At 48.7% G+C, this 22670-nt stretch overlaps 1 protein-coding gene across 1 annotated transcript in view; it reads right to left on the bottom strand.

The window, feature by feature from the left end:
• The window catches only part of KLHL29 (kelch-like family member 29), a 335635-nt gene that overhangs the window by 234973 nt on the left and 77992 nt on the right, over positions 1 to 22670 (bottom strand). The window contains exon 2 of the mRNA XM_010840684.1: positions 8692 to 8801. The gene's annotated coding sequence lies outside the window, so the exon portion shown is untranslated. The remainder of the gene's footprint in view (positions 1 to 8691; positions 8802 to 22670) is intronic.

Raw genomic sequence — 22670 nt, 5'->3', positions numbered from 1 at the left:
GCTATCTGGTACAGGGTCAGACTTCCTTTATCCGATTCCCAAAGCCAATAGTGCAGTTCTCTGCTCACCTGTGCAAGGTGCAGAGCACTTTGAATGCATTTTAGAAAACCCTGAACTGGTGCTAAGTAAATAATCACACTGTTTATTCTGGGTTGGAGAAGCAGGATGGCTCCTGTATGTGCTAATGGAAGGACGAGGCTCTCTGGCGGGCTGGAGAGGGCTGCCTTGGTCACACCTGTGAGCGTGGGCTTTGATCTGAGAAGGGATCCTGAATACACCCTCTCCCTGTCCTGACTTTTTTCCCCATTTTCTGTACCTGCCTGTCTGTGTACCTGGAGGAGGGGGGCCGGGTTAATTGTTACCTCCTGCGCTGTTACTAGGTTACTTTGTAAAAGCAGAAATATGCTTTTAATGATTTTTCGTTGTTGTTGCTACCTCACGGACCAGATGCTTTTATCTAAATGAGTTGCTACAAATCAAAAGATGGCCTGTGAGGGTTGCTAGGCTGCGTCTGTCTTACACAGGGAAGCTCCTGCTCTGTGAATGAGGCTTAAGTCTCCGCTATTCTTTTAGCAACCAGCTCCCTTATAAGGAAGGGCAAAACCACGCATCAGCAGCTGTAACGAGCGCGCCTCCGAGTGGCCTGGATGAGAGGATGCGGTGAGTGAGTGGAGCGGTCTCCAGCCTGCAGGGGTAATTCCATTCGCTCTTCAACTTGATGAAGGTGGGTGACGCCTGGGCCCCAGACGGTAGTCTTTGGGCTTCTTGCCTCACCATAGGTGGGATGACATTGAGGCCCAGAGGATGGTTATTTGATGCTGGACTTGACACACAGTAGGTGGTCAAGTAATGTTTGTGGAAGACAGGCAGGTGCAGATTGACACTTGCTCAGGGCTCTTAGGTTTCAATTTATGGAGTAGCAGTTGACGTGGAGATAAGAAGAGCTCTGGATTAGGAATCAAGAGACAAGGACTCCAGTTCCTACTCTGTTTTGATTGGCTGTGTGACCTCGGGCAAGACACCGACCCTCTCTGAGCCTCAGCTTGCTGCTAGGCATAAACAACGGCAACAATCATCACTCTCTGTCTACCTCCTAGGGTCTCCCTAATGACCAAGTAGATGAAATTATGTGAAGACACTTTGCAAACTGAAGGCACTGGGTCGTGGGAAGAGTAGAGTAAGTCATATGACCTTAGCCTTGGGTATTCTAATGAAGGGAGGCTGGGTAGCAGCTGCCCAGGGCACAGGGCTGCCAAAGACTCTTGGGGTCAGGGAGGACACAGGAAGCTTGGCTGCGACAGTGGTCTCTAACCAGTGCTTGGTGAGCCTTCAGCCGTGTTTCCATTATCTGAGAGGGTGGCTCCTGGGGACTTAGCATGGCACTCAATGCCCATCACGGCAGAGGTCCAATTACATTTCCAGCCACATCTCCCACTTCTTAGGTCACCTTTAGCACTTATGCTCTGGGCTCTCCTGTCTTTTTATACCTTCAGGCCTTTGCACAAGCTCTTCCTATTGCCTGAAATGCTGCCTGCACTCACTCACACACACACACAGAAACTCACACACACACACGCATTTCCAGGTTGAAGCTTCCTCTTCTTGGAAGCCTGTGGTTTGACCTTGTAAGTTAGTGGCTGAGTACTCTCATGGCCTCAAACATGAGCTCTGGATCATGGACTTGGTTTCATATGGTCATTGCTGTATCCCCATGCTGCAATAATACTGGCATAGAGCAGGCACTCTCAAGAAGTATTTGTTGACTGAATGAGTTCTTCCATAGCACATTGTGTAAGTTCCTGTCTATATTCCTATTATTGTATTTATCACATCTTATTACATGAAGGTATTTGCTTGCTGGTCACCCCACTGGACTGCCAGCTCCTTGAGGACAGGTTTTTGTCAGACCTCACTGGACCCTGTACCTAGAACAATATACAGTGTAGCTGCCAGTGAGTGCTTAAGTGAATGAATGAATGAATGTTGGAGTACACATTTGTTTTACCACAGGCTGGGTATTCCTCCTACAGCCTCAATGCTTCTGGCTCGTGTCTGTCATGTTGCAAGGCACACTCACACAGACACACAGAATTTATGATTAGAAGATAAAAGCTAAAAAGTTCTGAGTGACCTGTGAATATATGAGACAATCAATAAGAGACGGAAGCCACAAATTCAGGAGCATCCTTCCATGGTTACTGGACAAACATGTGCATGGTTCTCTCCCATAGCAGGACTCTGGCAGGGCCTACTACCAGTCTATTTGGCATTTTCCTGCAAATCAGTAAGAGGTGCCCTCCCTCTGAGCCCTCACAGTACACAATAAAGCTGGCAGAGTGCAGGCTGGGTGTCAACTCCCAGGCCCCCCTGGGCCAGGTGCCCTCCCATAGGGCACAGACTCACAACTGTGAGTCATCAGCCCTGGTCTCTGGGGCAGGTGCAATGTAAGGAAGGAGACAGTTCACCTGGAAAATCAAACTTGGCCACAAAAATAAACTCTGAGGTTTACAGATAAGCTATTTCTGGCCCAGGTGCCAAACGAGGTTTTGCAGCTGGAGTGAAAACTGCCGTGTGTGCCCCGGCCCATCCCTATTAGCTGAGGGGAACTGCACCCTCTGTGTGCATTCTGTTCCTCAACAACTCAGCTCCAGAAATGGGGGCTCCACCCCTGGGGCACTGCCTGCCTTTGGCTTATGATAGTCGATGGTTCAGCATGGGGTTGAGTCTCACAGGCCAAGGAGGGCAGACAAGGTGGGTGCAGCCACCATCCTGGGCACAGGGCTGCTCTGGTGGATGACCCTGTCGGTCCCCGGAGAAGTCTAGGAAGACAGGCTGAAATTCCCCACTGTGGGATCACCAGCACCAAATGTTCTACCCTGGTGCTTGTGGGTAGGGGAGGGCGTCTGCAATGCTCTCTCCTGGGAGGTCCAGTGGGGCAGGAGCTGTGCCCAGGGCCCAGCCAGGGAGAAGCAGGAAGCTTTCTCTTCTGTCTGTTTTCACCTCACTGAGTTCAGAAAGGATCGAAGGTGACTTATGAGGATACTGTAAGACAAACAAGTGTGGGGGCAGGCAGGGGTGCGAGGCTTGCTGCCTCCATGAAACCACACGTAGGAAGTCCATGCATTTGCTACAAGTGGGTCACAGATTTGCCTCCGTACTTGGTGGTGCCTCTGACCTTGGCCTTCTACTGGAATGGCCTGGGGTGTGTCACAAAAATATGAATGCCTGGGTCTCAGCCCGAGAAATTTTGGTCTAATTGACCTATTGCGTTGCCTGGATATCGGACCTGTAAAAATTTCCCTATATGATTTTAATATGCAATTGGGTTTGAAAGCCACTGTTTAGACTTGCAAAAGGCAAACAAGGAGCTGATCTGTTACAACATGATCCAGTATGAGATACTATGATGAAGGCTCAGTAGAATTTGTCTGTGCTGAAATCAGAGACTCTTCTCCCAAGGGTCCCAGGCAAGGGGTCACGGTGACAGGATGGACATTGATTGCCACAAATTCCTAAATGTGGGCATATCCATATGCTCCATAGGAAAAAAGAGCTTGCGACAGCCTGTGTGTATTAGTCACTTAGTCGCGTCCAACTCTTTGTGACTCTATGGACTGTAGCCCACCAGGTTCCTCTGTCCATGGAATTCTCCAGACAAGACTACTGGAGTGGGAAGCCATGCCCTCCTCCAGGGGATCTTCCCAGGGATTGAATGCAGGTCTCCTGCATTGCAGGCAAATTCTTTACCATCTGAGCCACGAGGACAGTGCCTGTAGGGTTCATTAAAAGCGTTTTGGGGTGGGGCAAGATGAATAGGGCTGATGTGTCACAGCCAAGGTACCCAGCTTTCAGAAGCCTGGATCCAGGGGCTAGATTTTAGAGTAGCTGAAAAAGCAGATAAATTATACAACATCATACAGGAATTTTGTTTCACCAAATCTAGGAGAAGGGGACAACAGAGGATGAGATGGTTGGATGGTATCACAAACTCAATGGACATGAGTTTGAGCAAACTCCAGGAGACAGTGAAGAACAGAGAAGCCTGCAGGCTGCAGTCTACAGGGTCACAAAGAGTTGGACACGATTTAGCTACTGAAGAAAAACAACAACAACAAATCTCCATAACTTTCACCCCAATTCCTCAGGGCTTAGAATCCAGGAATTCGGCAATACCTTTGAGATGAGACTATTGGTTAAATCTTTAAGATACACAGATGCCCATCCTCATGAGAATGATGAAATTGGAAGGTCTGGGGGAAGGACCCACGCATCTTGTTTTTTAAACTCTCCAGGTGACTGCAATGTTCACTGAGGGCTGAGCACTGCTGGCCCAGGTAGCATCATTTTACCTCTGAACCTGTCCACTTTCTCTTGGGAGTTAGGAAGATGGGGGGTTATTCTCCATTTAAAGCAGAGGAGATGGAGGCTCAGAAAGTTGCATGGGGCTTGTCAAGAGCTAGTGGTGGGTTTGGGATGAGAGCCCAGTGGTCTCTCCTTCCAAGGTCCCATACATTACACTGTCTGTGAGGTCACTCTGTCCTGCAGTCCTGTGATCTCTGAACTGAATAACATCATCTGATGCCATAACAGGGAGATAAGAAAATGATCCCTGTCCTCCAGAAGCTCATGGTCCAGAAAGGAGGATGAGAGGCTCAAGGCAAAGGAGACAAAGGTTCACAGAGAGCTGAGGGAGAGCCGATGCTTCATAGCCAAGAGGTGGCTTCTCTTGGCCAGGCCGAGTCTGCGATGCAATCAGACAGGTGGGTAATGGATTCTCAGAACTAGAGAGAAGAGGTCAGGACCTTGGGACAGAGATGTTGCCCGAGAATCAAGCCCCGGGGACAGCTGAAGCAGAGGGAGTAGAGGGGCCACTGAGAGACAGGAAAGCTGAGGAAAATGCAGCAGCACAAACACCCTCATTTACAGGCAGAAGGAAAGACGGTCTGGAGTGGCCAGAAAGACAGGGAGATACAGCCCGCCCAAGCTGAGGGTGGGAGGCTCCCTTTCTCCATGAAACAAAAAGGACCCTGACTGAGGAGTCCAGGGTTGGCGGGAGGTCTTGAGGAAAAGAGGGAAGGAAGGGATCAGCTGTAGGGACCAGGCCGGGAATGGGCCAGTGATGCATGAAGCATGCCCAGCCAGGGCTCAGGGTTTGGCTAAGGCTCCACTGAAGGATCTGTGCCCCAGCCCGTTGGTTCAGGGTGGAAGCCGAAAGGGGATGGATGAGTAAGGGAAGGAGGGAGGAGGGAATGGGGAGCCACAGAAGAGAGGCTGTGTGGAGCGAGGGAGTGAAGAAAGGAGAGGATGTGTGTGGTCAGCAAGGGCACCTTTGGGCTGGCTTTGCAGGGTGAAGCTGCTCTGAGTGCAAAAGTCCAGGGCACAGCACACAGTGTCCTCTATGGAACAACTCCAGGTCTCGTTAGACCTGGGACATTTGCAATGTCCTCCCAGGATGCCAGGCTCACAGAGGGACTTGGGGCCTGGGTGGGCATCACTGAGAGTCCCAGGATGGGGCCTGGGGATGCTACGCAGGGGCATTCCTACCCACTGATGGCAACTGGCACTGGCTCTTCATCAGTTCTGCACCTAGGTGTCTATTAATACCATTCTTGGCTCAACCCTCAGTCTTACACAAACTGGATCCTTAGCTTGACCCCCAACTGCTCAGCCTTGCTGCAGCCAGGATCACACACTGCAGTGCTGGCCTCAGATTTCCCTCCTGCTGGCTGGTTCTGGTACCATCCTCTCGGTTATGCAGAGGATTCTCATCAAACCACTGCCAAGCAGAGACTGGCCCTCCATGCTCTTTATCTGAGCAGACCCTGCTTTGTAGCAGGAAACACAGAGCGAGGCAATCTGACCCAGTTTCCACAGGAAGGTGATGGTTCTACCACTGGTCACCAAGGGCCAAAGTGGGCCATGGAAACTTCTTATCTTCTTGGGAACCAGTGGGAGTCCTGCACGTGAAGGAAATGGACAGCCCAGCACTGGGCCACGTGCTGTGGTGGTGCTCCAAGGAATGGTTATGACTGAGTGTATGGTGAATATTTATTGAAAGCCCAGCAGGCACGGGGTGGGGTGGGGGAAGGGAACACAGAGAATCAATGTGATTCCCATCCTCCAGGGCTGTCCAGATGGTGGGGAAGATCACCAGGCGTTCACAGAGACTTGAGGCCCACAAGGAGTGTATCCTACCAGATATGCCTGGTGAGGTCACCTTCAGTGTCTTCCCAATCTTAAAATACGGGCTTCTCCAAGGCTGGGATGAATAAGAGCCATGTGTCACCCTGCAACAGAGGTGGGGAGGAGAAGACTCCCAAATAAGGGCCATCAGAACCATTGCCTGGGTCTCTCTGTCCCCTCTCTGCCATCCACACTCACCCTAGAACTCGAAGACATATTCTTGGAAGGCTGACTTCAGTGAAGAGCATCTCCTGAATCTTTTCTCAAACACTGAATGCCATGGTCACCAAATCCAAGCTTGTTGTTCTCGTTGTTTGGTCTTTAAGTTGTGTTGACTCTTTGCGACCCCATGGACTGGAGCCCACCAGGCTCCTTCGTCCAAGAGATTTTCCAGGCAAGAATACTGGAGTGGGTTGCCATTTCCTTCTCCAGGGGATCTTCCTGACCCAGGGATCGCACCCGCGTCTCCTGCATTGACAGGTGGATCCTTTACCACTGGTCCAACAGGCTCAGTTTTCCAACTGAAGCTAGTTTTCAAACTCTCCTCTCTGGCCCGGCAGTCGCAGAAGCAAAGCATTCCCTAGTGTCCAGGATGAGTAGCCAGATAACTGTCCAGCCAGCCAGTGGTGCTCTGAGAACAACTCTCAAGGTCAGGATCCCATCTGCCCCCGCTGGCCACCCTGCCTGGGGTGCTGGGTGGCAGCAGGCTGGATGCACGTGGATGTTTCTTCTGTTTGAGCAGCTGATTCAGGCCTGGCTTGGAGCCCCCTCCAGTTTCCTGCTGACTGCAATGGCTGCTGCACCTTGGGATCCCTTCTGTTTGTGAGGGCCCTGGGAGTGGAGGGCACCCCAGCCCCACTGCCTCTGAGTCCAGAGAGAAAGCTCTCTGACCACTGGACAATGGGGACATGGAGGAAGCTGGCTGGTCTGCTGCCAAGGCCCCTGATTTGGAAGGAAGCTGGGGTTCAGGCTCCAGGCTGGCCCCAGGCAGAGGCCCTGAGGCTCTTGGTCAGTGGGCACCAGGGCGTGGTCCTGCGGAGAGCACACACCTGAGCTCACCCAGCACCAGGCCCCAGAAGTGATGCTGGGTGACACTGGCCCCTGGACCCCTAAAGGCCTGAGTGTCATCGAGATATGCTAGCCTAGGCCATTCAGCCTCAACTGGCCTGAATCCCACTGCCCACGCCCCCAACTCCCACCTTCATTATTCTGGGCCCCCTCGCCCCTCCTCAACTCCCCTGACTGCCTGGTCTTCATAATCTAGGTTGGAGGCTTCTGAATCAAAACTTTAAGCCTGAGCTCTATAAATTTAATCCAAGAAAATAATCAAATGACTATGTAAAGACACATCACAAAAATGTTTGTTGTAGTGTTATTGGTAAGAGTGATGTATCAAAAATGCACTAAATTTCCATTATTAAGGCACTGGTTAAATAAACTGTGGGGCTTCCCCTGGTGGCTCAGATGGTGAAGAATCTGCCTGTAATGTGGGAGACACCGGTTTGATCCCTGGGTCAGAAAGATGCGCTGGAGAAGGGAATGGCTACCCACTCCAGTTTTCTTGCCTGGAGAATCCCATGGGTAGAGAAGCCTGGCGGGCTACAATCCATGGGGTCGCAAAGAGTTGGACACGACGGAGCAACTAACACACATACAAGTAAACTTTATAGCTTATTATAGCCATATGATATGAAGCCTTTAAAAATACTGTAGAGGGACTTCCCTGGTGGTCCAGTGGTTGGACCTCCGTGCTTCCAATGCAGGGGGTGCAGGTTTCATCCCTGGTCAGGGAACTAGAATCCCACATGCCTCAGGGTGTGGCCCCCCAAAAAGAAGATGTTATAGAATTGTATTTAGTGGCTTGAAAAGGTACCTGGGACAGACTGTGAAGTGGACATAATGAGTTACCAAGCAGTACACACCATGTGACCTCATCTGTGTGTGTGCATGTGTGCGTGTGCCCTCTGTTAAAAGAAAACAGCCAGGAAAGGGACACTGAAATGGCTATTTCTCAGGACTATGGTTATATATAATTTATATAATTTTAGGTGCTATCTTTTAAAATATTTTTGCAATGGACAAATACTATAACATTGTTTATTTTAATATTAACATATTTTAATGTTAACATTTTAATATTAATAATATTTTAATGACACTTAACAATACTATTTTAATAACAAGAGAAAGTTAAATTAGAAAGGAAGAATTACAATTTTTGAGGAGCTTAAGAGTCACGTAGCTGCTGGCTGCCCCCAGACCCAAATTCCTGTGGGGCCAGAACCCCAAGTGAGTGATCAAGAGAGCCCGTCATGCTTGTGCATTGATTCCAGAAGGGTGGGGGCCCAGAGGGCTAAGCCTGGCTCTGGGTACCAGGGAATCTCAGGGCTATGGTAAAAATCTCATGAACAATATGGCGAGAGGACCAGCTACATCTATTATACCTCACGTCCCCGAGGTAATCACTGTCAGAGAAAATGTCTTTCTGACTTCCAGGTGAGCTGACCTACCTTGCACCGTCCGTCTCTGGCAAGCTCAGGATTCGTCCCCAGGATGCAAAATCCTCTATGGCCACCAACACTTAGCACGACATGAGCATCACCAGGAGGCCAGGACGTCTAAAAAGAGACAAGAGAAGAGTGAGGGTGCGGTGGCGAAAAGATAGCATCTTTTTCGAAAAGCTCTTTTTTGGAATTCCAGCATCTTAGGTGGTCCCCATCCTAAATGGGAGCTTGTCCCTACCTTGGATTTCCTGGTGTGGATGACCACGCACAGGCCATACCCAAACTCTGCCCTGGCCACCAAGATAAGGGGGTCTGAGTGGGTAGCAGAGAATCCTAGGGGGCAGATACGAGATCTCAATTCCCCACTCCCCAGTGCACAAGGCTCTAATCCCCACAGCAAAGCCATAATCACTCAATAATAATGAGAATCATGGCATTCTTTTCCATCTAATCCAAACCAAGAAATTCCAGAGATGGGAAAAAATAAAAAGTGTACATCTTTAATTTAATGCTGAAAAGAGAATAGGACACAAACTTGAGAACCACCAAAACAAATCATTACTTTTAGACAATGGACCAGAAGATCTTGAGGAGGCAAATGATGGGTTCCCTGGAGAGATGGTTTTTTTAATGAAATATATAGATTAATACCTCATAGAAAGAGACTATATGTTAAGGGGAGGCAGGGTTATTCCTAGTTTCCTCTTTCAAATATAATATATATGAATACCATCTTCAGGACAGGCAACATCACCCTCCACTGCAATAAATGCACAACTGTCATTACCTGGGGATCAATATATTTTTCTAAATTGAATATATCATTATCAATTGATTTTCCCTTTTCCTCTTAGCACTCCAGAGTCCCGGCTAGCTGGGGAAAGCTTTAATGTGATATGAAGGATGTGGACAGGTAAATAAGTTATTGTAAACTAATTTCATCTTACAATGCACTTCAGTCCAATGACACGATGGGTCTTTCTCTGAGCCTCTTACCTTAAGCTTTTTCAGCTGCTGTGGACAGACACGCAGGCCATATCAAATGGCCACTTTAAAGCTGAAAGTGGCAAAAACAGTATTTTTTCTAAGGATAGTGTGTTCCCTTTACGATTAAGAAATAACCTCTGTAGGGAAGCAAAGTAAGCCAAGGTCACCATTTAACTCTGACATGGAGCCAAAGTCGTGAGCACATTTCCTCTACCAAGCTTCCGTGAAGCTTACGATTAAATCGAACCCTTTGGCCACAAAGTATCAACAGTACTGGTGACAAAAACGATCGATGTATTTCTGGGAAAGATCATTGGCAGATATGTGTTGGGGAAGAGAGAGGACTAGGGGACGGCGGTCAGTCCATTTTAAGATCCTTGAGGATCTCATTCATTTATACGCCCATTCATTTGTTCAGTACACGTTAACGGAGTCCCTGTTATGCATCAGGCAGTGTCTAGGCACTGGGACTACGAGGAAACAAAACAGAAGAAAAAAAATCCTGCCCTCCTGGAGCTCATCTTCTAGTGGATGGAAACACAGAATAAACAATAAACTTAAGAAATAAGTACAAATTGTCCAGTAAATTTGAAGGCAGTCAGGACTATCTGTTAGAGGAGAAGTGGAGCAGGAGATGAGTGTGGGGTGTGGTACAGAGTAGAGAGGGTGGTTGGGGTAACAGGCCCCGTGAGAATATGACATTTGAGTACACTGGAAAGTGACGCAGGTGTGGGCCATGCAGGTGTCCAGGGGAGGGGAGCATTCAGAGCAGAGCAAGAATCAGTGACTCGTGTTCCTGGATCCTCAAGGACCCTCCGCTGTGGCTGGACATGGGACAGCCACACAGGACATTAAGCTGGAGAGGTGAGAATTCAGTTTGTGTGGGGCCTTGCAGGCCACTGGAAGAGTGGGGGTGGTTTAGTTGCTAAGCCGTGTCTGACTCTTGTGACCCCATGGACTGTAACCCGCCAGGCTCTTCTGTCCATGGGATTTCCTAGGCAAGAATACCGGAATGGGTTGCCATTTTCTTCTCCAGAGGATCTTCCCCACCCAGGGATCAAACTCACATCTCCTACATTGGCAGGTGGATTCTTTACTGTTGAGCCACTGTAAAGCCTACTAACCGAGAGCCCAAGATCCTGGCCACCAAGCTTTAGAAAGAGCTCTCACTCTCGAGACAAACTCTTGGTTGCCAATATCAGGTTAACTGGCTTCCCTTCTCTCCATCTCAGACGGCTCGACTCTCTGGGCTGTGCCAGATGGATAGGGCAGCCCAGACAGGAGCTGAGGGGCAGTTCAGGGGGCGAGTCAGCAGGGCTGTCTACACTGTTCTGTGACAATGGCCTCGTCCTTCTTCCTTTGTGGTCCCCGGAGGCCAACTTCTAGAGGAGATAACCAAAACAAAGTTCTGAACAAAAATAAACTGCATGCAGAGCAGAGTTCTCTGCGGCTGTTCCCTAATGCGCTTCTGAAAAGATCCTAGCGCAAACTGACATTAGACGTCACAGGCTGTGCTGGGTATCTCCTGTTCACTCCTCCAGGTCAGCTCTCCATCGATTTCTGTGTCCTGGGAGGCTCACCCAGTCAGCACGGAGAGCATCACTCCAGCTCTGAGACCCTGGGACTTCCAGATATGTTCAGCCAATGCAGACACCAGCAGGAGACCTGGGATTGGGGTGGGGCTGGGTGTTTATTTGCCCCCTCTCCTTCTTCCTTGCAGAGTCTTCATGAGATGGCTGGGACCTTCTGCTGAAGGTCACGGCTGGTGGCTGGTGTTGAGGACACAGCTCTCTCTCTGCCTTCCAGTAACAGCTCCCTCCCCTTGCCCTGATTACGAGCCCTGGGGTACTGCCCTGTTGTATGCTCTCTTCCTACTGTGTCTACACCTTTGTGAATAGCCCTTTCATTGAACTCTCTTCAGATTACACATTTGGATGTGTCTGTTTCCTGTCAAGATCCTAATGAATACATTCTCAGAGACGGTTAGAGGCAGGACTGTGGAAATCAGACTTCTGAATTAGAATTCTAACATGGCCCTTAGTTTTGTGACACCAGCTAAATTATTTAATTTCTATGAACTCTCGTTTCTCTTTATTAATGTATCAGAGAAACTGGTACTTAATTATTATCCACAGCAAAGGCATCAGCATCTCACTATTGCCATCACCTGCTCACAGTCCCAGGGCAAGTCACACCTCCGTCATGACATCTCTGCCCACCCTGACCAGAGGCCCCTCCCTTGAGGGGTTTCTAGCTGTTCTTGGCTCATATTTAGCATTAGTTAATATCTCAGTAATTTCATCTCTTTCCTCTTCTTGCTCTTCTTTCTTCCACCCAACCACTAATTCTTGCATCCTGAGCATCCTGAGCACAGACATTATCTTAATGTCTGAATCTCTGGCTCACAGCACCCATCACATGGGGGTGTGTATAGACCCTTCATTATTCACTATGTTTTCTTCTTAGAAAGCCTATAAGTTCCATCCATCTACCTAAACATATTCTACTCTAATGAGATACATGGTACTTAAAATGATTTTAAAATAAATGACTAGAAACCGATTTCTAGTAACAATTTAATTCCCAAGATAACACTGTAAAATCTTCAGTTTCCAAAGATCATGGCCTGGGAAAATGAATCTCAGGAAAGAAACCAGGAATTCCAGGGAAGTAGGTATGAATTTTCATCCCTGAGGGAGATGAAGGTTCAACTTCTGGACTTGACTTCTGACCTCTCTGGTCAATCCAACCTTTTCTCTCTCACTAATCTCATCCTCAAAGGACAGCTTCCAGGCCTATCAAAAAGAAAATTTAAAAAGCCAAAGGATGAGGGACTTTTTTAACTTAAGTTTTAAAAATAAGTAATAAGTCAATGTCTGTGAAATTGGTCTTAAATCCTTCACCTTCTCAAGGCCTTTGCTGCTACTGCTAAGTCGCTTCAGTCGTGTCTGACTCTGTGTGACCCCATAGACGGCAGCCCACCAGGCTCCCCTGTCCCTGGGATTCTCTAGGCAAGAACACTGGAGTGGGTTGCCATTTCCTTCTCCAATGCATGAAAGTGAAAAGTGAAAGTGAAGTCGCTCAGTCGTGTCCGACTCTTCACAACCCCATGGACTGCAGCCTACCAGGCTCCTCCGTCCATGGGATTTTCCAGGCAAGCATACTAAAGTGGGTTGCCATTGCCTTCTCTGCTCAAGGCCCTTACAAGATGCTAATTCAGTTTGACAGAGCATAAAGGCCAATATAAAACCAAGACTCATGGATGGGCTGTTTGGGTTACATAACTATCTAAATGCTGGGAGATCCTCAAAATTAACTCAGAGATATTTTTGAGACCCATTCTAAGTCTATAAATAAAGATGGTTCCTGACATGAACCAAATTGATAGCCAAGAGAATAATAAACAAAGGCCCCAGGATTTCATTTTTACTTCCCTATAAAAGATATCAATTTTTGGGGGAAAGAAGTTGCCTTAAGAGAGGAGAAACCAATTAGGGAGGCTCCCATTTGATGCAGGATCAGAGAGCAGCTCTGCCTGGGTCTTGACCACGCTACCCAATTATGACTCCAGTGTCCGGGCAGCTCACCACCCTTCAGCCAACTGGGAAACAAGGATTCTTCCTTAGAAGGAAAAGAGCAAAATAACTGGAGGCTGTAAACTAGAGCAAGAAAACCAGCTCCCACACCCACCCTCCCATCAGTCCTGGAGAAGGACCCTCGGGCACCCCTGGCACAGGCTTGGATGGCTGCTCTGAATGTATCCTGCAAGGGGAACACTCATTCACATTCTTCTGCATTTGAGAAGAGAGAAAAACAGGCCATCCATTAATAATATCAACCATGGCTCACCAAAGCTTGCAGGCGTGTTGCCAACCCCCAAATAAACACTCTCTCTGAGTGTTTATCTATCAGGTTCTCGACAGTTCATGGACTGAGGGGTCTGGAAGGCACTGCTTTTTCAAGGAGAGCATTAAGATGCAAAGATGCAGCACAATGTGGAGGCTTCTTGTTTCCATTAAGGGACACAATTGGCCACTGATGAGACCCATTACATATTCCCCACGGTGGGGATGCATTGCCTGGCGAGTTATTTTGTGGGCACGTGTGCTTCAAAGAAAGACAGGATCTTCAGAGGCCATCACTCCTCACCAAAGGATAATAACAATATTTTCATAACATTTGACGTTTATGATATCTACCTGTTCACAGTTTATCGTGTACATTTTAATAAGCTTATGAATACGTACTATTAGTATTCCCATTTTATAGATGGGGAAACTGAGGCTCATGAAGAATCCTCTAAAGTCACATAGCAAGTGGAAGCGGGAGGGAGCTAGAACTGGAGCTCTAGGTTTGTCTGCCCATCCCACGTCTTTGTTCTGAATTTCAGCCCACTTGTTCCTGGGATCCTAATCAATGAGGAGCCTAGAGTTGTTTTGTGTTTTCTCTGAAGTCATCACCCTGGGCTGAATAAAAGCACAGGTGTCAATGGACATTACATTCCAATCAGGTCCTGGTGAGCCCAAGCCAACCCCATGACCCAGCTGGCCTCTCCCTCAATCCCTGTTGCCAGCTTGTCAGCCAACCCCAGATGCTCTGAGGTGGTCAGGTTCCCAAGTGACCCCCCTCACCCTGCACAGACCCTTCCCACAGCAGAGAGATCACAGACGCATTCCCCCCACCGCCCCCAACCCCAGTCAATAGGAGGGTAGCTCACCTGGATTCTTGCTACTATTAACTCAGAGTTTCTCAACCTTTTTCATTGTCAGCCTCCCCCATCCCAAACAGGAAATTTAAATTCTTTCCTATGAGAGAAATTCCATTATAACGAGGCAGATGCTGTTGGGCAGAGTGGAGTCTGGTAGCTCACAACCACTGCACTGAGGTTTTCTTGCAGCTTCCACTCCAGCAGTCAATCCCCCACTCACCCAGCCCACCTGATACTGCACCGTCCCCCACACCCACTACTGCCAGACCCTCATCTCAGGGCCCAGCACCGCCACCTGCCCTGTCACTGCTCAGAACAGTTCTCTCCAGTCTCCATCACGGCTACCTGGGGTGAGGCCTCCCCTTCTCACACCTGGATCATAGCAACAGCACCCCCTCATACCCCCGCAACATGGCTCTGCTGCTGCCAGAGGGACTGTGTTCAACCCTGAACAGGTCACACTCCTCCCCGGCCAGCGGCCCTCCATGGCAGGGGCCCCGGAGAACCCAGGCCAGTCTGGACTCCTCCCAGTGTCCTGCTGTGTCCAGCCTCATGTCCTTGATGGCATCAGCTCTCCTCCACCACTGTGACCAGACCCACACCTGGTCCTCCTTCCTGGCCCTCCTCCTCCTGCCTTCATTCACCCCTTCTCCTGAAAACTCCTCTCCGATAGGTCTTTTGCATTGTCTGGAGAACAGACCCTTCTGGGGTGAATTACTGGGAATGTTAGATAAGAACTTGGTGTCTCCAATGGAGGCTTCTCAGCAGCCCCTCTTCTGCCCGCTTGGCTGGTTTGGGCAAAAGGGGACAAAGGGGTCCCCAGGCACTGACTGGGTCTGAAGTCTTGCCACAGCAGGGCTCGCCAGAACCCCAGAACGAAACGTTTCAGTAAAAGAAAGTTGCAAAATGACTGCTCCCACATGAACTACTTTCTCGTTGCATGGCTGACCCGCTTCAATTAACTAGGACTCCCTAAGTCAGCGCCACCACTCGGATTCCCGCACAAGTTAACAGGGGTTTTCCTGTGCCTGGATCCAGGACCAGGATGACCGTGCATTTCTGGGGGCTGCAAGCTGGAGAGAAGGGCAGAGGCGCCAGCAAACCTGTTCCACTGACTCTCCCGTGGCGGCAGGAAGCTGCGGCCAGAATGTGTGGCACCTGGCACGTAGTAGATGCTCAATAAGGCTCTGCTGAAGGAGGGAGAACGCTTCCAAGACTCCACTCATTTTCTACAATTTCCCTTCGAACATCTGGACGTTCACACCACAGCTTCATGGTTGGAATACAAACCAGTTTGAGAAAAAAAAATCAGACGTGGCTTCCAGATTTCGCTCTTATAAACCAGGCCTGCATCCTCCCTTTAAATTGCAATAATTCCTTCCCAGATGTTGCTTCTCCTTCAGACTCATAAATTGAAGTTTTTCATGATGACGCTTCACATTTGCCTGGTGCCATGGGCTCGGTGGAGTGTTTTCTGCATCTTCTGTCCCTCATTAGACGGCCACACAGACCCCACGGGAGGCAGGGCAGGGGCTGGCATCCTAATTCAGTGACAGGAAGGCCAGCTGCTGGTGTTGCTGAGCCGAATCGTGGTGCAAACGGGTGTTCCCCTCATTCCTGGTGCTGAGAGATGGGGTTCTCTTCTCTCCAGCTCCGTCCAGGTGGCCAGGTGGGTGGGTCATCTGTGGAGGCTCCACCTGCATGACCATGCTGCCCACCGAGAACTCTGACCCACATGTGGACAAGGCTCTTCCCTTGGTTCCCCCTGCACTCCTGGGGCCAGGCTGTAACATTTGAACAAGACTTATCTCGACTCTTGGGGAGTAAAACAGAATTATAGGCCAGGAGGGGGTTAAGAGCAGGGGAAAAAGGAAGTAGAATTCGGCCTGATAAGCTGGCGCCCCACCACACCACCCAACACCCCAGCTGTTTTCCAGGAGGGTCCCTCCTGGCTATGTGGGGCAACCCCCATCTTAGCACCAACCACACTGGAATTCACACCGAAGGAAGAGCCCACCTCAAGTCTGGACCCACAGTAGAGCCCAGAGAGACTGGGATTTTCCCCTTCCCTCCCACCTTCTCTGTTCCAGTTTCTTCTCTGAGGCCTGTCCCTTTCATGGTGGCAGACTCCGGGGCTGTCTGCTTCAAGGGAGCCTTGATCTGTGTTCAAGGCACTCAAGTCACCACATCAGCCCTCTGTCAGGCCCACAGCTGTACAGGTCGGGGGAGTGGAGACAGCACGAGAACAGGAGACACAACTACCATGGAAGCTCACGGGTCCAGCGTATGCTCACTGCCAGGGGCTGGACTGAGCCTGTCCTGGCCGACACCACGGCTGCCAGGGGCACTCAGCATCCACTGACCCTCTGGGGCTTGGCCTCTTGACAGCCTTAGAGAGAAGGGATGGGGAAAAGCGGCTCCACAGAGTAAGACAAGGTGAGCTTTCAGACTCGGTGGGTTTTGATTTCCTAATGGAGTTGCAGAGAGGTTCTGGACCCCCTTCTCCCGAGACCAAACCCCGCAGCCTCGCTCATGGTCTATAAGGCACAATCTAAGCCTCACCTTGGATTTTCATCTTAGACCCTGACACACCTGGTTCAAGGTTGGCTCAGCCTGTGGGGTGGTTGAGAGCATGGGATTTTATAGTCTGAGAGACCTGGGTCTGAATCTCTAATTAGACCTGGGTCGAAATGGCAGATTCTCCACCCCACTCCCACCCTCTGACCCAATCTCCTCCCTGTCCAAAGGGGATGACATTATTGAACATCCGTGGTTGTTCTGAGAGTTAAATATTTGGGCGTAAGAAAGGCACTTGGCATAGCCCATGGCACAGATTAACTGGTGGCTCTAACATTGTTATTACCATGCCTGCCAACTGAAGCACAGAATCGATATTGCTAGAACACCTACCTCACCCAGGGGGAGGTGGTGCATTTTTTCCCATCACCTCTCTGCGGAGGTGAGCACGCAGAGGACAAATGGATGGGGAGGGATCTTCCTTGGGAGCTAGTGGATCAATGGGTGAGCACGTATGTAGTTTTCCTGGGTGTACCTGACGCTGGTCAGCTGCCACTTCCTGCTCCCTTCACTGCATCTCCCTGAATTTCCTCCAGGAGGACACTTTCAGCCCTTACCAGACCCTCATTCTCCTCCCCAGCAACTACTAGACGCCAGGCCCGAGGACAGATGCCTTCATGACTTCAGCCCCTACTTGTTCCACCTCTTCTCTGAATATAAGCCATAGGGCCAGTGGCTGAAAGCTCCTTCCCAGCCACAAGTGGATCTGAGAGGCGTCACTTCCTCACCCAGCAGAAAATGATTTTATTTGAGTAGACCTGAGCCTTGTTTCTCTACTCTCATAGAGGAAAAAAAATGTGAAAGAAAAGTCTTCGGAGATTACAGTACTTTTTATCCAGATATGATGAGTTATCCATTTAAAAATAAACCACAGACAGGCAAGTTTCTCCATACCCAGGCAGAAAGCAGTCATTACCAGGAATTTCTGTAAGTTCTCTGCTTTTCTTGGCCAATATAGAAACAGCCTAGGAACTGAAAATAGAAGTAGAAGCTAATTCTGTTTTCCTGGTCTCTACCAAAGTGTGCAGGCAAGTGGCTTGATCACACCAGAGCTTCACGTTCCATCTGAAAAAACAAGGAACCATGGCTCACCAAACTCATGGCACTTCTGCAAATGAACCCAGCAACCGATGAGTCCAGCCAGAGCCCACAGCCATCAATACAAATGCTCCAAATCACTGGGCCACAGCCTGACATGGCTTGATGTCCAGATACGGGCAGAAACCAAAGGTAAGAGCTGGTGTGTGACAAGCTAAAGGTTTCCCAGCTGATTAGCAGGAGAGCTGGGACAACAACATTGGCTTGTGAACTCCCTGGCCGCTGCTCTTTTTTCCCCACCCAGTCATCTCTCTGCAGTTTAACTGTAACTGGAGCTGCCAGGAAAGTCCCTTAGAAAGGTTAAACAGCTTATCCCAAGCCAGTCTTCCCTCCTGCAGAAAGTCCCCCCACCCCCGTCCTTGCTCTCCGTCGAGCAGTAAATCAAACATTCCCTGATGCATTATTTTTCAAGCTTGATGTTTCTAAATCCAAAGACATCTATAAATAATACATACTCATTTATATGTACATTTAAAAGATTAAAAAAAAAAACGTAACAAAGATACCTGTAGATTCTTCTGAATACTAATAGGCTACTTAAAACACAGTGGAAGCAAATGGCTAATGAGCACAGGTAACCTCATACCTGAATTTCCCTCCACCCCATCTCCGGCCTGTACCCAACGGGGGAGCCTCTGTTCTGAACTCACTCCATTCACTGCTTTTCTCCCACGGTCACATTTAGCCATCTGCTGCTTCTTTTATATGTGGGACTGTGTATTTTTTTTTTTTTTCCTCTTCAGTTTTATATGAAACATTTAGCAATGAAGTAGCAAATAAAAATACTACATATCATCTAGAATTCATAGGAAATTGTGGTTGGCTTTAACGCATCTAAAGGTTGATAAAAAGAAATACATAGATACTTCTTAAGACTTGTTTATATTTTATTCCACATTACACACTCTCACTCCATTGAGAAAATTCAGAAATTGATGTGGTTCTCTCTGTCACAAGCTGGCATGGCAAGGATTACCGTGTCTAGGGAACACTTTTCCCTTGGAACACAACGCACTCGCCTTTGCAATTACCCCAGCAGACAGAAATGGTGCAAATAATCCATCAGGGCTCACATCAGTCTTTGGAAGGAAGGGTTTCTATACTTTTTTCCCCTAAAAGGTACACTCTTCGTGTTGTCTGGCTACCCCATCTTCTGCCCTGCCAGGCATCTCTGCTCTTCACTCCTGACTGAGGATGTGGTTGGAGCACCATCACCTCTCAGACAGACGCTCAGGTCAGCAAGGAGCTGGCAGACTCGGTATCTACTCCACTCACGCATGTGCAGAAACAGGGGCGGTTCCGGGGCTGCAGACGGTGAGGGCTAAGTTAACTCTGCTGGGGGGGCTGAAGGCGGTCAGAGGAGGGAGAATTCCTGGGGTTCAGGAAGCTCCTTGCCAGGTCCTAATCTAGGTCCTGGAGGATACGCATGCCTAAAAGATCAACCTGAAGACATTCAGAAGGGCAAGAATCTTAGTTTGAGTTCCCCTCCAAAGTGGCCCTTGAAACAGCAATTTGGATGCAAGTAGGTTTTTTTTTTTTGAGTTGATCCAAGGAGTTACCATGAGGAAGTAGGGATGTGAGGTAGGAGATGGGGAAAAGTCAATTGAGGAAGCATCAACCAGTGGGTTCCGCCTGGGCAGGTGGGGCTCATTCCTACTGAGGATGCTCCAAGAGGCTGGGGAGAACCCATTCCAAAGTTGTCCTCCCAAGAGACAAAGGAGGAAGCTGCAGTGTTTACTCATCATCTCCCATCTCTCATTGGCTGACAAGTGCTTTTTTTAAAAAAAAAATTAATTTATTTTAATTGGAGGCTAATTACTTTACAATGTTGTGGTGGTTTTGCCATACATCAACATGAATCAGCCACGGGTGCACATGTGTCCCCCATCCTGACCCCCCCTCCCACCTACCTCCCCATCCCATCCCTCAGCGTTGTCCCAGTGCACCAGCCCTCAGCACCCTGTTTCATTCATCAAACCTGGACTGATGATCTATTCCACATATGGTAATACACATGTTTCAATGCTATTCTCTCAAATCATCCCACCCTTGCCATCTCCCACAGAGTCCAAAAGTCTGTTCTTTACATCTGTGTCTCTTTTGCTCTCTCCAATATAGGGTCACTGTTATCTTCTTTCTAAATTCCATATATATGCATTAATATACTGTATTGGTATTTTTCTTTCTGACTTACTTCACCCTGTATAATAGGCTCCAGTTTCATCCACCTCATTAGAATCGATTCAAATGCATTCTTTATAATAGCTGAGTAATATTGACAAGTGCTTTTGAGACATCACTCCCCGAAGACTTCCAGCCTGCCCCGTGAATGGGCTGGGCACCCCCACACAGAGAGAGGCAGGAAGCAGGAACTGTCAGCAGGTGATCCCCAGGGTGGGGAATGCGCTGGGCACCAACAACCTCTCTTAGGGCAAGTAAGCGGGAATGCTCATCAGCTCCTGAGGGCTGTGGGTGACAGCAGCCCCAGCACCTTGCCTTGGGCCCTGGAACTTCCCCTTCTAAGTGAGAGGGAGACACACATTGCTCGCCACCATAGGAGACCTTGAGTTTGCCCATCCCCACAGCCCATGCCCTGTCAAATGTGTTTGTAATGGGATCATCTGCTATCTGTCGGCTGCGCAGCAACCATGTATGAAAAATAGCATCGAGGAGCAAATTAAGTGATCTGTCTGCAAGCAGCCTGTTTAGACGAGGAAGGGCTGCCGTTGACAAATCTATTAAAATTATACATAAATTATCTAAGAGCACATAGATTCATGCTCAGAATGAGGACATCGATTATGGGCATTTAAAATACAACCTGGATGAAATCATCTTGTCTCACTTGAATGGGGTAATAATAATTAAGAGAAGAGGGAGATATAAATTATATCCATCACTTTCCTGATTAAAAAAAAAGTTCAGAATTTTCATTTTTCAGGAGGATGATGCTTTGAAACATGAAGATTCTGGGTGCTGCCAGTTTAAAGGACAGAGGGATCCAGCGAGGCATCGGTGTGCTCAGTCACACAGTCGTGTCTGACTCAGTGTGACCCCCATCGACTGTAGCCCCCAGGCTCCTCAGCCCATGGAATGTTTCAGGCAAGGATACTGGAGTGGGTTGCCATTTCCTCCTCCAGGGGATCTTCCCAATCCAGGGACTGAACCTGTGTTTCCTGCATTGGCAGGCAGATTCTTTACCACTGAGTCACCAGGGAAGCCCGAGAGGGCTCTGGGTGCTCTCCAAATGGGAAGGGTGAGGGTTAGGGGGCCTAGGTGTGCCTCTCTTGGGAAGTAGAACCCAGACAAGGCTTTGAGGCAAGTGGTTTACTTGGAGAGTGAGGCCAGAAAGCTCAGGCCAGTGAGTGGGGAAAGGAGACAGGTAAGTGAAGGAAGCCAACAGAGACTGCACGAGATAAGCAGGATGCCACTGGGGGCACCCGGGCCAGTGTCCCCAGGGACCTCTGGGAGGTAGGAGAAGGACACGTCTTAGAGTTACCCCACCTGGGGTATGAGGAAGCTGGAGCTTCTGCCGCCAACTCCCAGTTCTCATCGGCTGAGAGCTCTCATCAGCGAATTCACTCCCGGCACTTCAGGTCTGTCCCTCGAGGCCAGCAAAGGCTCAGGGGGCAGCAGGCTAGGGAGGACTCTGGGAAAATAAGCCTCCAACATGTGCAAACACACTGTGCTGGAAACTCATAACCTCTGATTACTTGGATGGAATTCAATTTGCCACTTTGAAAAGTCTAACAAAAACAGACCCCCCCCCCACTTTCATGTAATCACTGAATAATATTATAATCATTCTGCATGGAAATTGCATTATTTCCCTGATGGAAGCCTAGGCTTTGAACCTCTCAGGGCTTCACCCACTACATCACTTTTCAGAATATGAAGTAGCAGGTTCCAATTATCTGAAAAAAAAAAAAAGTTTAAAACAGTCACAGCACAATACATGGTGTGATCCAGACGGAGCGAATATACATTCTCTAGGCCAGGCAACTTGATTAGTGCCTGTGACTGTTAAACACATTTCAGGTAATATCCTGATAATGGACATTAATAGTAGCAATAGTGCTGAAGTACTGGAATATAATGATTTCTGATTATATTACTGTTTCCTTTTGTGGAGCACAGTGCATATTTCCAAATGACTCTATGTTCATTAAACCACACAAAAGCCCAGCAGCAGGTTGGAAGAAAGGTGGCCAGAAGGGGCTTGCAGTTACCGGTGTTTAGGAAGTGGGGAAAGACGGTGGCCAGAGCTCCTGGCGGGGCCCAGTGGACTCAGCACCGTTTTCTGTGCTCTGGATTCATTGCACCTGTCCACCTACGTGGACAGACATTAACTACAGAATAGCCAGTAAAGAAGCGCTCCTGTGTGCAATGTAATAAGATGATGGGTGTTAGAGGAGAATTTAGAAGTTAAAACATTTTGTCTACACCCAAATATATGACCGTCTTTCCCTTGAATCTCCCATTATCCCTTAGAAAAAAGGGTAAGTCATAATGGAACAGAGTATAAAAATAATATGTATATATGTACAGTGACTTTGTTGTACAGCAGAAATTAACACAACATTGTGAATCAACTGTACTTCAATAAAAGAATT

This window comes from Bison bison, unplaced genomic scaffold, assembly GCF_000754665.1.
Source record: "Bison bison bison isolate TAMUID 2011002044 unplaced genomic scaffold, Bison_UMD1.0 scf7180017864145, whole genome shotgun sequence".
NCBI classification, from domain to species: domain Eukaryota; kingdom Metazoa; phylum Chordata; class Mammalia; order Artiodactyla; family Bovidae; genus Bison; species Bison bison.
Note: the sequence above shows the minus strand (reverse complement) of the source record. Positions and strands in the feature narration are given on the sequence as shown.